The sequence below is a fragment of the Aquila chrysaetos genome, chromosome 2, assembly GCF_900496995.4.
Source record: "Aquila chrysaetos chrysaetos chromosome 2, bAquChr1.4, whole genome shotgun sequence".
In the NCBI taxonomy this organism is placed as follows: Eukaryota; Metazoa; Chordata; class Aves; order Accipitriformes; family Accipitridae; genus Aquila; species Aquila chrysaetos.
This window is the reverse complement of record NC_044005.1, coordinates 59,582,915-59,595,325: the sequence shown is the minus strand read 5'-3', so window position 1 is coordinate 59,595,325 and position 12,411 is coordinate 59,582,915.

Below are 12,411 nucleotides of genomic sequence, written 5' to 3'. Positions count from 1 at the left end.
GTGAAATAGGTATGATGGGAAAGCGAAGAGGCATAGAAAACTTTCTGCTCTGAAGTTGAAGGCAATCAGGCATAAAGATTTTTCTGTCACACAGTAGATTTTTTTACTGCCAGGCAGCAGATTTTTCAATACACAGCGTAATATTTTATATAGAAACTTTAATTTGTTAGGAGTGTCAGTGGTTTGAAGGGGTGATGACCCTCCCCTATCTTGTCTGAGCAGGTTAGTTCCTGAGGATAAAGCTTCGGAGTTGTTACTACAGATCTCTTACACCTTGGTGTAATGCCTTTTAAGTTCAATTTCAAGTGGTCTGGCCTGTGGTACAGACCATTTATTGAAAAGATATAGTTACACAGTCTTTGAGCTCATGTAAAGGAAAGAGATTTCTTGCTTGTATGCTATTCTCTGCTGGCTCACTGTTTTGTTAAGGTGACCAATGTGCATATAGTTTGCACTGAAAGCAAATAAGTTATTGCAAACTCACAGAAGGACCCATTATCTTCCTGGTAGAGAAGATTAGCATTAAAATTAGTCATTTGAAGTGAAATCCAGAATTCTTTGAATAAATGGTAACTTCCATTGATATTAGATGAGTCAGGTCTTCAAGCTTTTTAGGACAAACTCCTGGGCCAAGCTTTCACTTTCGGTAAGGTCTTTCACTCTACTCTTTCTTTCTAAAAACGAGCCTTGGTGTACAAATTCTTCATACTGAAATATGAAACATAGACACACTGTGGACTAACAGGGTTTAAAATCTTCCTGTTCCTTACTCTTATCAAAGTATATCAGTATTTTATTTCTATCTGGAACAGAACGTCTAGAAGCAATCGTGACTGGGCATCTCTAGCAAGTAAATTGAGGCTTTGTTTTTTTTAACATTTCAAAAATCTGGCTGGAGTTCTCTCAGGATAGTCCCATACAATCTTACTAGCATGAACATTAACTGATAACCCTGGGTCCCCTTTCCAAAAACCTGAGATTTAAACTTTCCTTCCTCATTCTCTAGACTAGAAGAATAGTATCCATCACTCTCTCTCCCTCTCTCTCTCCATATAACCAGCCAGTGTGATAGAGGAGATGGACTTGCTATGATGATTAATTTATATTATAATGTACTTGGGTAATAGATTAATAGAATTTTCCTGGAAATAAATCAGGATATTTTACCACATTCCCTAACTAGTCTAATTTAATCTCTGGGCAGCTTGGATTGTATAGCCTTTGCCTCAGTTTAATTTCAGCAAGGCCCTGTAATATTCACAGAAACATGTAAGTGCCAGGTCTGACTTATGATCTATACCTGTGATATAGACTTCTAAATCCTGTGTCAGTTCCAAAACAGATGGCTCACTCTTTTCACTCTTACTCCTTCCAACACTCATGCAGAACATTCATTTACTTGAATGATGAGCCCTCTATAGTTCTTCTTAAGGCTTAATTCTCCCCAGCTGTAGATTTTTAAGTTTAATGAAGAGATGGATCATAGTCAAGATAGATCCAGTTAGGAAGCTGCTGACTTTTTTCGTCTGATGAAATAAGGTGAAAACCCTGTGATTCAGTGAGGGCAATTTTAGAAGGAGAAAAGAAATATTCTAGGTGGAGAAAACAATTTGAAATAAACAGGAAAATGGTTCTTGCAATGGTTCAGTTGCTTTCTGTGTCTCACCTACTTTTTCATTATCCTTCATGTCTAATATTTATTCATGCTCTACCACTAACTTATTTTTGTATTTATCCAAATAAAATATTTGTTGAATGTCAATGGTTTGGTCAACAACAAACATTTTTGAAAAGTATAACTATTTATCATATAAAATATTTGCAGTAAGAATAATAAAGGCTGTCTAAACTGTTTCTGGATTCACTCTTGAAAAATTATTCAGGTTTATGAATTATAAATTCAGTTCTTGGACTTATATTGTTGGTACATATAAGAAAAATTACATGCAGATTTGCTGTTGATTATTCTGAAGGATTGATAGCTGTTTTATAGAAATTGTTTTCTTAAATACATATACTCAGTTACATTCTATCTTCAGGCATTACTAAATACCTTACTAGCCAGTGACTGTAGTAAAAGGAGATACATAAATGAGAACAAAGAAAACGTCTAGAAAGCAAAACAGGTTATGGAAAGACATATAATAAATTATCTGCATTATGACTTTCAGACCTTTGAGAATAAAAGCTTTCATTTTCTGAAATACAAAGCTTTTCAGCTGTATTTACACAAACTATGTTGACAACAAGTGATCATCTGGGTTATTCACTTCGTGTTGTTTAATGTCATGTTGTATCATACACAAATGTGACAGTCTAATCATAATGGAAAGTGATGTTAGACCGCTTACAAGAGAACTCTTAGAAATATAATAAGACAGTAGAGCTAGTATAACTATGGAGCAGAAGCATATTTAGGCTTGGAGAAAGAATATGAACTATTTCCACAGGGTATTAGTTCTCATTTTAAATGATTCCATTTTATCCATAGTTGCAGCTTCACTTTGAAGTCTTGCAACAAGAGCTTACAAACAGTAGGCTTCCAGAAAATAAGTATGAATTACACTGTTTCCACTGGGACTGGGAATGAGAGCATTATGACCATTCAGTATTCACAAAAAACTTCGCAACACTGGGACTTCAAATAACGACACCAAATATTCTTGTTCAGTCTTCCAATCAAGAAACAGAGAAATTTATTGACCCAACAGTAAACATCTTTACATTTACTTCTATCCATTCCCTCCTGTAGAACTCAAAATGCAAAAGGAATTATCTTGCACACATTCAACTAGTATTTTTAGGAAACTGTGATCTACTTGCAGATATCATGTTAACCTAAAAATGGGTTACAGATGTCAAATGAATTATTCATTGTAAATTACTCACCTCTGCAGTTAGCAAAACCAATATCCAATTCAAGAGGACATGCTTTTCCAAATGCATCAACAGTTCACAGACACAAACCCTAGAGTCTACCCTCACCTCTAATCAGGAGTCATTAATGCTAAGTCAAAAATGGTAAATGAGATTGGCAAAATTATAGCTTTAATAATAAGTATGATATTATAAAGGGTGATTTTTATCTTAATTGGTTTTGAAAATTAATTGGGTGGTAACAAAAGCTGGCAAAAAGCATTTAATTTAAATCAGACAATTGAAAGTCCCAGAAGACTTGTGGGTGATAATATTAACCAATGTTTAAAAGATTAAATTTTAGTTTCAGAACCTGAATTATTTTGTAATATGCAGGTGAATCATTATCTTCTGCTAGTAGCAAGTCTAATGCACACTGTCAATAGATGATCTGATGTTCGTCATCATTACTAAATTCCCCATTTTAAATTTTATTCTTTTTTGTAAGTTTGGTGCACTATTTCATTTTATAGCTATCATTATTAAAAAAAAAGACAGCATACCAAACGTATGATTTTAGCATTCAATATTTTGTCTATGACATAAAGAAATGTTATTTTCCCATCAAATCTTATAAACCATTAAAAAACTTTCTATTATTTCCTGAGTTTGACATTTTGAGGGAAGATTTTTTCGGAATATCAATGAAGGAGTGTTTTCCTTTATTTTGAAAGCTATTTCATTTATAATGGGCTTTGTATTACTGCCATGGTTTAATCCCAGCCAGCAACTAAGCACCACGCAGCCGCTCACTCACTGTGCCACCCTCCCCAACTGGGATGGGGGAGAGAATCGGAAAAAAAAAAAAGTAAATCTCTGTCCTGGTTTCAGTTGGGATAGAGTTAATTGTCCTCCTAGTAGCTGGTACAGTGCTGTGTTTTGAGTTCAGTATGCGAAGAATGTTGATAACACACTGATGTTTTCAGTTGTTGCTAAGTAGTATTTAGTCTAAAGTCAAGGATTTTTCAGCTTCTCATGCCCAGCCAGCAAGAAGGCTGGAGGGGCACAAGAAGTTGGGAGGGGACACAGCCAGGACAGCTGACCCAAACTGGCCAATGGGGTATTCCATACCATGTGATGTTACATCTAGTATGTAAACTGGGGGGAGTGGGGGCGGGGGATTGCCGCTTGAGGATTAACTGGGCGTCGATCGGCGGGTGGTGAGCAATTGCACTGTGCATCATTTGTATATTCCAATCCTTCTATTATTGTGGTTGTCATTTTTATTAGTGTTATCATTATCATTATTAGTTTCTTTTCTGTTCTATTAAACCGTTCTTATCTCAACCCACGAGTTTTATTTCTTTTCCCAATTTTCTCCCCCGTCCCACTGGGTGGGGGGGAGTGAGTGAGCGGCTGCATGGTGCTTAGTTGCTGGCTGGGGTTAAACCACAACAAACGCATGGGTTGAGAAAAGAACAGTTTAATAGACAGAAAATAAGAAACTAATAATGATAAACATAACAATAATAAAATGACAATAATAATAATAATAATAAAAGGATTGGAATATACAAGTGATGCACAATGCAATTGCTCACCACCTGTCAAACAATCCCGTTAGTCCCCGAGCAGTGATTACCCCCAGGCCCACTCCCCCTGGTTTATATACTGGGCATGACATCACATGGTATGGAGTACCCCTTCAGCCAGTTTGAGTCAGCTGTCCTGGCTATGTCCCCTCCCAACTTCTTGTGCCCTTCCAGCCTTCTTGCTGGCTGGGCATGAGAAGCTGAAAAATCCTTGACTTTTAGTCTAAACACTACTTAGCAACAACTGAAAACATCAGTGTGTTATCAACATTCTTCTCATACTAAATCCAAAACTTAGCACTGTACCAGCTGCTAGGAAGACAATTAACTCTATCCCAGTTGAAACCAAAACAATTACTCATTTTGGAAATGCAGCCGCTTGTCAGCTTTATGCGTCTTCAGTGATGTCTATTACCTAAACATGATTGTTGTTATTGGTTTTTGAACTCTGAGACCATTATTATCAGTAAGTATTCAGTTGTCATGTTTGTGGTAGTAGTAGATGAGCTGCAGCACTGACCAGAGAGAGTTTCACAAAGGTAACACTGAGTAGTCTGGAATCAAGTAGTGTTCAATCCTAAGTCAGCACAGCCTTCTCAGAAGATGGGCAAAATAGTACACACTACTTTTTGTCTCATAATTTACTGAATGTCCCCTAGCACAGCTATACTCACTGACTTCCTGAATAGAAAATACTGTCCTGCAGTGATACGCATTGGTATCCATTGCAAACCTGAAAGTGTATATATATTGCCTAAGCTAGAATATAGATGAGGTTTAGATGTGTGTAAGCAATACAACAAATCAGACTGCTATGTTTTTCACATTATATCAAAAGCTGTCTAGCTACCTACTTGGACAGCAGTTAAGGAAAGTATGCTCAGGGGATCCACTTTTACAGAACTACAGAATTAATATGAACTGGTGCAGGTATTTCTCTCTCTTGCCAGGATTTGATCTAGTGACCATGTGAAGAACCAAGGGGACTGGGCTAGTATAATGTATAGCCATGGCTATTTTTTCTCAAAAGTTCTGCAACAGGAAGCAATGCCCAACTTCTGTGTGTCTTCCACTAACATAACCATATGAGAGGACAGAGTGTTCCCTAGCCTCTTCAGAGTCCAAAGAAACTTGAATCCATGACTTGCACATCAAGAAGATTGCTCTAGTTATCATGTTATGCAGATTCTTGAGTAGAGCTCTTATCCATCCCAGTAAAGCAAGGCCATGGTATAGCCAAGGAGGCAAGAGTCAGTGGAGTTCGAGGGCAGCAAAAGAGGAAGCCAAAAACATGGTTGGAAAGTTCTGGTCTGGGTACCTCTTTACACCCTACACCCTCCAACCCCCTCAATTATTTATTAAGTACTACATATCAAGCTGTGACAACATAACCCTTGAAAATACAGGCACAAGATGGCACCAGGGTTATAAACACAAATCAGAAAAGGCTCATTATTGGTCACTGAAGGAATGCAGCCTGGTGTACAGGGTAGAACTGGCTTCAGGGCATAAGAAAGACTAAAAAGAAAATGTATTCAGCATACATAAATCTTCCTATATGTGGCAAAAACACAGAGGAGTTAACAAGAAGTATAAAAGACAGCTACAGCCCCTACAAGAATGGTAACAAAGGAAAAACAGACAGAGACAAATTACTCTGCCTTTCTCCCCTGGTTAAGGATGCCTTCCCTAACTAATGCCATTATTTATCTGCTAGGTCCATCCTCACATCTTAGATAGCTCTGCTTTTTGATTTGCCATTCACCACATTTTACTCTTGCAAATGCAGCTTCCACATGTAAAGGATTATCTTTTACTGTATGAGTTGGTTATGCAAACTGGAATTTAAAGGAATAAGTGTGTCTGTGTGTTTCAAGTCCCAGCCTCCCCACATCACAAGGTGATTGATAATGCAGCAATGAGTCAGAGCAAATGACACAACAACAGATAACTGCTGCACAAAGACAGACATTCCTGAGGAATGGAACATGTATTTTTCCAAATTACCTCTTCAGCCTTCCATAGGTGTTGTTCTGGAGTCCCATAAGGCTACCATGAAAGGTAACTAACTCAGAGAACTAAGTCCAATATCAATAAACTCATGTTTGTATTAATGGATAAGTGTCAACAAAATATCTCAAAATCCAAAACTGAAAAAACCTGAAACCACCAAATGTGGCTACATGGAAGTTTGCACTACGCAGTGGACCTCCCAGTGGATTATCCTACAAAACAGTACAAGGAAACAAAAAACCAAACCACCAAAACCCCCACCAGATACAAAGCCATCATTCATTTTCCCTCAGTGAGTGATCTTTCTTCAAGACCTGATGGCTATGTTTCAAAATTATTTAGTTGGTTTTTTTTATTGCTTGGGAAAGCATCTTCAGGACTGAATAAATGGCTTTGATTTTGTCTTCAGCTGTAGAGTTTGTTCCATTTTTTTTTAAAGTTATTAAAAAATCTGGTTGCATATTTCCAACTGTATAATTTCTGACCAAATTTTAAAATCTACAAACATATCCCTCAACAAAACAGTCTTTATTCTAAAGACACAATTTGCATCGTTTATTCATATGGAAAGTATAAAAGAAGTCCTTTTTATCCTTACTTCTGAAAGAAGAAAAGGATCCAAATCACACAGAAAGAAAGAAGAAAAAAAAATATGTAAAAAAATGAAGATTTTATATTTCAGTAAGGTTTCTAAGTTTTGAGTTTAGAGTAGGTCTGAGAAATATCAATGGCTGAGCTTTTATGAATTCACTATGATTATTTGTTTTCAAGCCTCCACAGCCTTTCAATGAAATCTATGACAAGCTCTTTATGTCTAAGGAAATTTAAAACCCTTCCGAGATTCTCTGAGCAGCCCAAAGATCTCATCAAAAGATATTGGTGTAGTATGTAGAAGAGTCTGAAGAACTATGCTTTAAAGTTTTTGGTGGTGGTGGTGTTTTTTTGTTTGTTTAGGTTTTTTGTTTGTTCATTTTTGTGTTTTGTGGTTTTGATTCTTTTTTTCTTTTTCCCCCAGAGACTGCAGCTTCCCTCTTTCTCTGGCTTTCATTATCAAAAATGGTTTGGGTTTGTATGCTTTTGGGCCAGGCAATTCCTGACATGATTCCTGTTCATCCTGCTGCAAAATATTCTTTAAAAAGGCAATCTACCTCTTATGCATTCTTCTGGAGCAATATCTGAACCTTTGTGGTGCATTCAGAATAACTGAGATTATAGAAAAGGAAAAATGTCTTTAGAATGGCTCTGCTATTTTTTGCATGCCCAGAGGGAAATTGAAAAATATCTCAGAAGAAAATATGTAAATACTGTAAATACTTCTGGTTCATTTACTATCTTTCTGTCCAGTGGCTGCCATTAAATTCTTTGATCTGCTTATTTTATTTTGCCCAAATGGCGGATTGCATTACTGTGTCGTTTTCGACTTCCTAGCGAGGCGTCCGGACCTGCTTTTAATCAGCACCATGGACAGAGCTCCCGAATTAACCCTTCGCTCCCTTTGCCATTCAGCAATTTCATGAGCAGTGAGAACCAACAGGACCGGTTTCCTAACACTACAGTATTTCTCTCACTAGCAGGTGAAGTTCCACATCTCTACCAAGACACCAGTTCTCAAGTAATCTGAAAAAGATAATGTTTTTGAGACTTCTCTGTCAAATCTGCCAGTTATGAAGTTATGAAGTTATGAACTTTCTCATTTTTTTGGTCAAAGAATTAATTGGGTAGCAGGATAGTGAAGCAGTTAATCAAATTCATGCCTATTACTGCTCTTAAAAAGGCAGAGGAGGAAGTCAAAGCTGGGTGACTCACTACCCAGAAAAACTGAGTTTGTGTGTAGTTTAAAAAAAAAAAAAATAGTAATTGTGCTGGTTTTGGCTGGGATAGAGTTAATTTACTTCACAGTAGCTGGTATGGGGCTGTGATTTGTATTTGTGCTGAAAACAGTGTTGATAACACAGGGATGTTTTTGTTCCTGCTGAGCAGTGCTTACACAGAGCCAAGGGCTTTGCTGCTTCTCACCCCACCCCACCAGCGAGCAGGCTGGGGGGGCACAAGGAGTTGGGAGGGGACACAGCTGGGACAGCTGACCCCGACTGACCAAAGGGATTTTCTAGACCATATGACATCATGCTCAGCAATAAAACTAGGAGGAAGGTTGGCTGGGGCGGGGGGGGGGGGGGCCACTGCTTGGGGACTGGCTGAGCATTGGTCGGTTGGTGGTGAGCAATTGTTTTCATTTACATCACTTATCTTTCTTGGGTTTTATTTCTGTTTGTTATTTTCCTTTTCATAACAATTTGTTGTTGTTATTATTACTATTTTACTTTATTTCAATTATTAAACTGTTCTTATCTCAACCCACGAGTTTTCTCACTTTTACCCTTCCAATTCTCTTCCCTCCATCCTGCTGGGAGGGCAGAAGTAAGCGAGCGGCTCTGTGGTGCTTAGTTGCCACCTGGGGTTACACCATGACAGTCCTAAAAGGAGGTTCAATACATGACAGAACTTCTCAGTCATGTCTGAATGAGGTAGAACATGAACTTGGATCACACCATTTATTCTCAGATCTCTAAATACCTATTATGAGTTACCCTGTGACCATACTCATAATTTTGCAAAAATCTTTTTTCAAAAGGTATAAAGAAAAAAAAAACCCAAAACAACCCAAATGTGAAAACAATGTGGAAAAAGTAGAAACCACCACGCCCATTTTGTATTCAAAGACAAATATCTTTGTCTACACCATTTTATTGCTAAACCTTCCATGATTACGCATGTGTTTGTGTACAGAGATGCACACAGATCTGCACATTTAGGTGATTCTAGCATGAAAGTTATGGACATTGCTCATGTATTCCTGAGGCCACAGCGCTGCCAGAGCTTTCAGCTGTGTCTTTTTCTGAGAAGTACATATCAAAGGCTCAGACAACTTTTATCTGAATATTAGCTAGATAGTAGATCATTTAGAATAGAAGAAATTGAGAATGAATAAGAAAGACACAATGAAACAACAGTCTTCCACTTCTCCCTGCCTGCTGTGTCTTGTCTGTCAGTCTTGTTCTGATTCCAGTAAGTCCAGGCTGCAATAAACTGCACACCACCACTTCTGTGTCCCTAGGGAAAACCTCACTCTTTTTGTCATCTCTCAGGCCTGGCCTTTCAGATGTCTTTTAGTCTGTTATACTTTTATTGCTTTGTCTCCCTCACTGTTTTCTTTCTGCCCATCCTTTGATTTTCCAGGAAACTCCTGTTTCCAGGTAACACCAGTCTGAACTGCCATCCCAATTCCCTCCTTGTTCAAGAATTCACCAGCCAGCAGAAGACAAACAATAACCTTCTTTCCTACAAACCACTCACACCTTTTTGAACGACCATAGCACAGGTAAGAGACAAGTAAACCCCAAAATTGCCCATCATATATCTTCTCATCTTTTGTCTTTTCACAAATCAGATCTTACACACATTGCCATGACTGCATAAACCTTGTTGTGCACACATGCGCATGTTTGGAGTATCACTCTTCTATTTTTTTTTCCTTTCATTTCTATCCAATTAATTTGAGACGATATAAAAAAGAACAGAATGTAATTCAAAATGCTTCATATTTCAGAGGTAAGTTTCAAGCTATATGTAAATTAAATGTTATTGTTTTCCAAGTGCTGTCAAAAGATGTTAGCCTAATTTGATCAACAATAGTAAAAACATTGACAGCTTCTTTAAGGATGTCCCTGGAAAGTGATGAAGACTTTAACATCATATGTTAAAGACAAATCAAGAGCAGAATATCTCTCATTTGATCATCTTTCCAATATTAGTAAAATTACATGCCTGCTTATACTTTTACCATGCCACTGATGAAACACATTGGACTCCTTTAAAGACTGTAATCACTGGTAGCAAAGGAAAACCCAGTTCTTATTTAAAAAATATTGTCTAATACCTTGTAATAAAAATTTAAATTTTAATTTGAAGAATTTTATTATTCTATAATAAAAAGTTAAAATTCATAATAAAATATTATATTCTTAAAATATAAAATTTTTTTCTTCACCTCTACAATTCTTTATCCCATGAATAAATGCCATTATTGAACACCAATATTGATTATTTTTATTTAATAAATAAAAGTTGAATTAATATAGTCAAGAAGTACTTTGGCTAAAAGATGCCGTTCCCTATATCCCTCATAGCAAAATTTCACACTCTGGTGCTTGGAACACTGTCCAAGAGACCTAATATGCTCCTGTTGACAAACCACACATCTGATCTACGTTTTAATTATTAGTGAAGATGGCTGTTGCCTGTAAATGCAGAGCATGAGAAATGGTAATGATATTTTGCCCATGTGTGTATGCAGGTATGTATTTAATTTAGGAAAAATCAGAAAAGGAGTAACTGCGAGGAATTGCCATGCATAACCTATGTGTTTTTATGCATCCTTAAAAGCCTAAATGGTTGAAGTCTGTATCAGAGAAGATATAAATTTACCAGGCTTTGCCAGAGTTAGGCCAGGTGCACAAGCTGTGCAAACTGTACTAAATTATCACATTTTATAAGCCTTGCACAGCCCTGAGTCAAATGATACCTTCAGGGTTAACAGCATCAACTCATGAGTCTCTCTGAGCTGGAGGGGAAGCCAGGAGGGAATCAAAGTTTGAAAGCTTACATCTAAACCAGGGAGTTAGGTCTAGCTACTTTTGCCTTCTCTAAGAGAAAGATTCATACTCATCTGACGGTTGCTTCAAATAACTGCCACTGTGGCACTGAAGTTTTCAATACCTCTTGAAGTGAAGTTAGAGATGACAGCCCTCCTGCTCCCACTCGGCTGTCAGAAGGCTTGGCCGTACTGTGATCGGCTGGGAGAGATGAGACCAGATGGAAAATGGACCAGATGGAAGGTACCTTGGACAACAGGTAAGTAATACAATACTCTTATTATATTTACCGATATTTTAATGTAATAAATCCAAACCAAAATGCACCTCCAATAGTTCCTTGACAAATTTTCTTTCTCCAGCAGTAAAACCTGTCTTCTTCAAATACCTCTTGGTACAAAATGAGAGAATAAAGAAAGCTCTTTTTGTGAATGACCTTGAGAATCCTGGAACAGTTTTCAAAATCAATTACCCTGCTGTGTTATGCTTAAACAAATAATAAGTTAACGTATACGTTTTGGTTTTCTGAAATCAGTTTAGAGAGAGCAGCTCTCTGGGAACTAAAACTATAAGCATTCAAATAAAATGCTTTGTAGGCTCCATACTGAAAGTTAGATCTCAGCTTGTATGCAATATGCATTTTGTGATCAGTTTCCGTAATCAGAAAGAGTTACCAAAAAAAAAAAAAATTAGCTGTGGATACCTTAATGTTTAGCTAAAGCAAAATAAAGGTTTGGAATTCTTTCAGAAGTAAATATGGAAGATTGTGTCTGTCACAGATATTGTCACATATTGTTTCCTGTTGACTATGTTATCAGATGGAACAGTAATAGTACAACTAAAAAGTTCTAAAAGTATTTACTGGAAAGACATTCTCAATACTTATTTAGACTTTACTTTTCTCACAAAGTGGCTTTATTACCTTTTTGATTACACATTTGTGGTTTCCATAAATGCTAGCAAATCAGGTCATACAAATGTGGATACTTATTCAATTTCTGATGCAATCCAATTTCTGAAGCTAAGATAGTTTTCTAATATAAAAATTTCTGAGTCTTTTTCCTAGCACAACGAATTAACCAACCAAGTTTTAAAGTCTTAATTTCTAAATTTAACTGCTGCAAAATATCCTGGTAATGGTTTTGGCAATTTAATGAAAAAAAAAGACTGTGCACTGGCATCCTTCTGAAAGGCACATAAAAATAAATCCTTACGAATGCATTCTTTGCTTTAATGGTTAGTTCATGCAAATTTAACTGTCCTAGATGACATGTTTTAATTTCTGCTTCTGCCTCTGG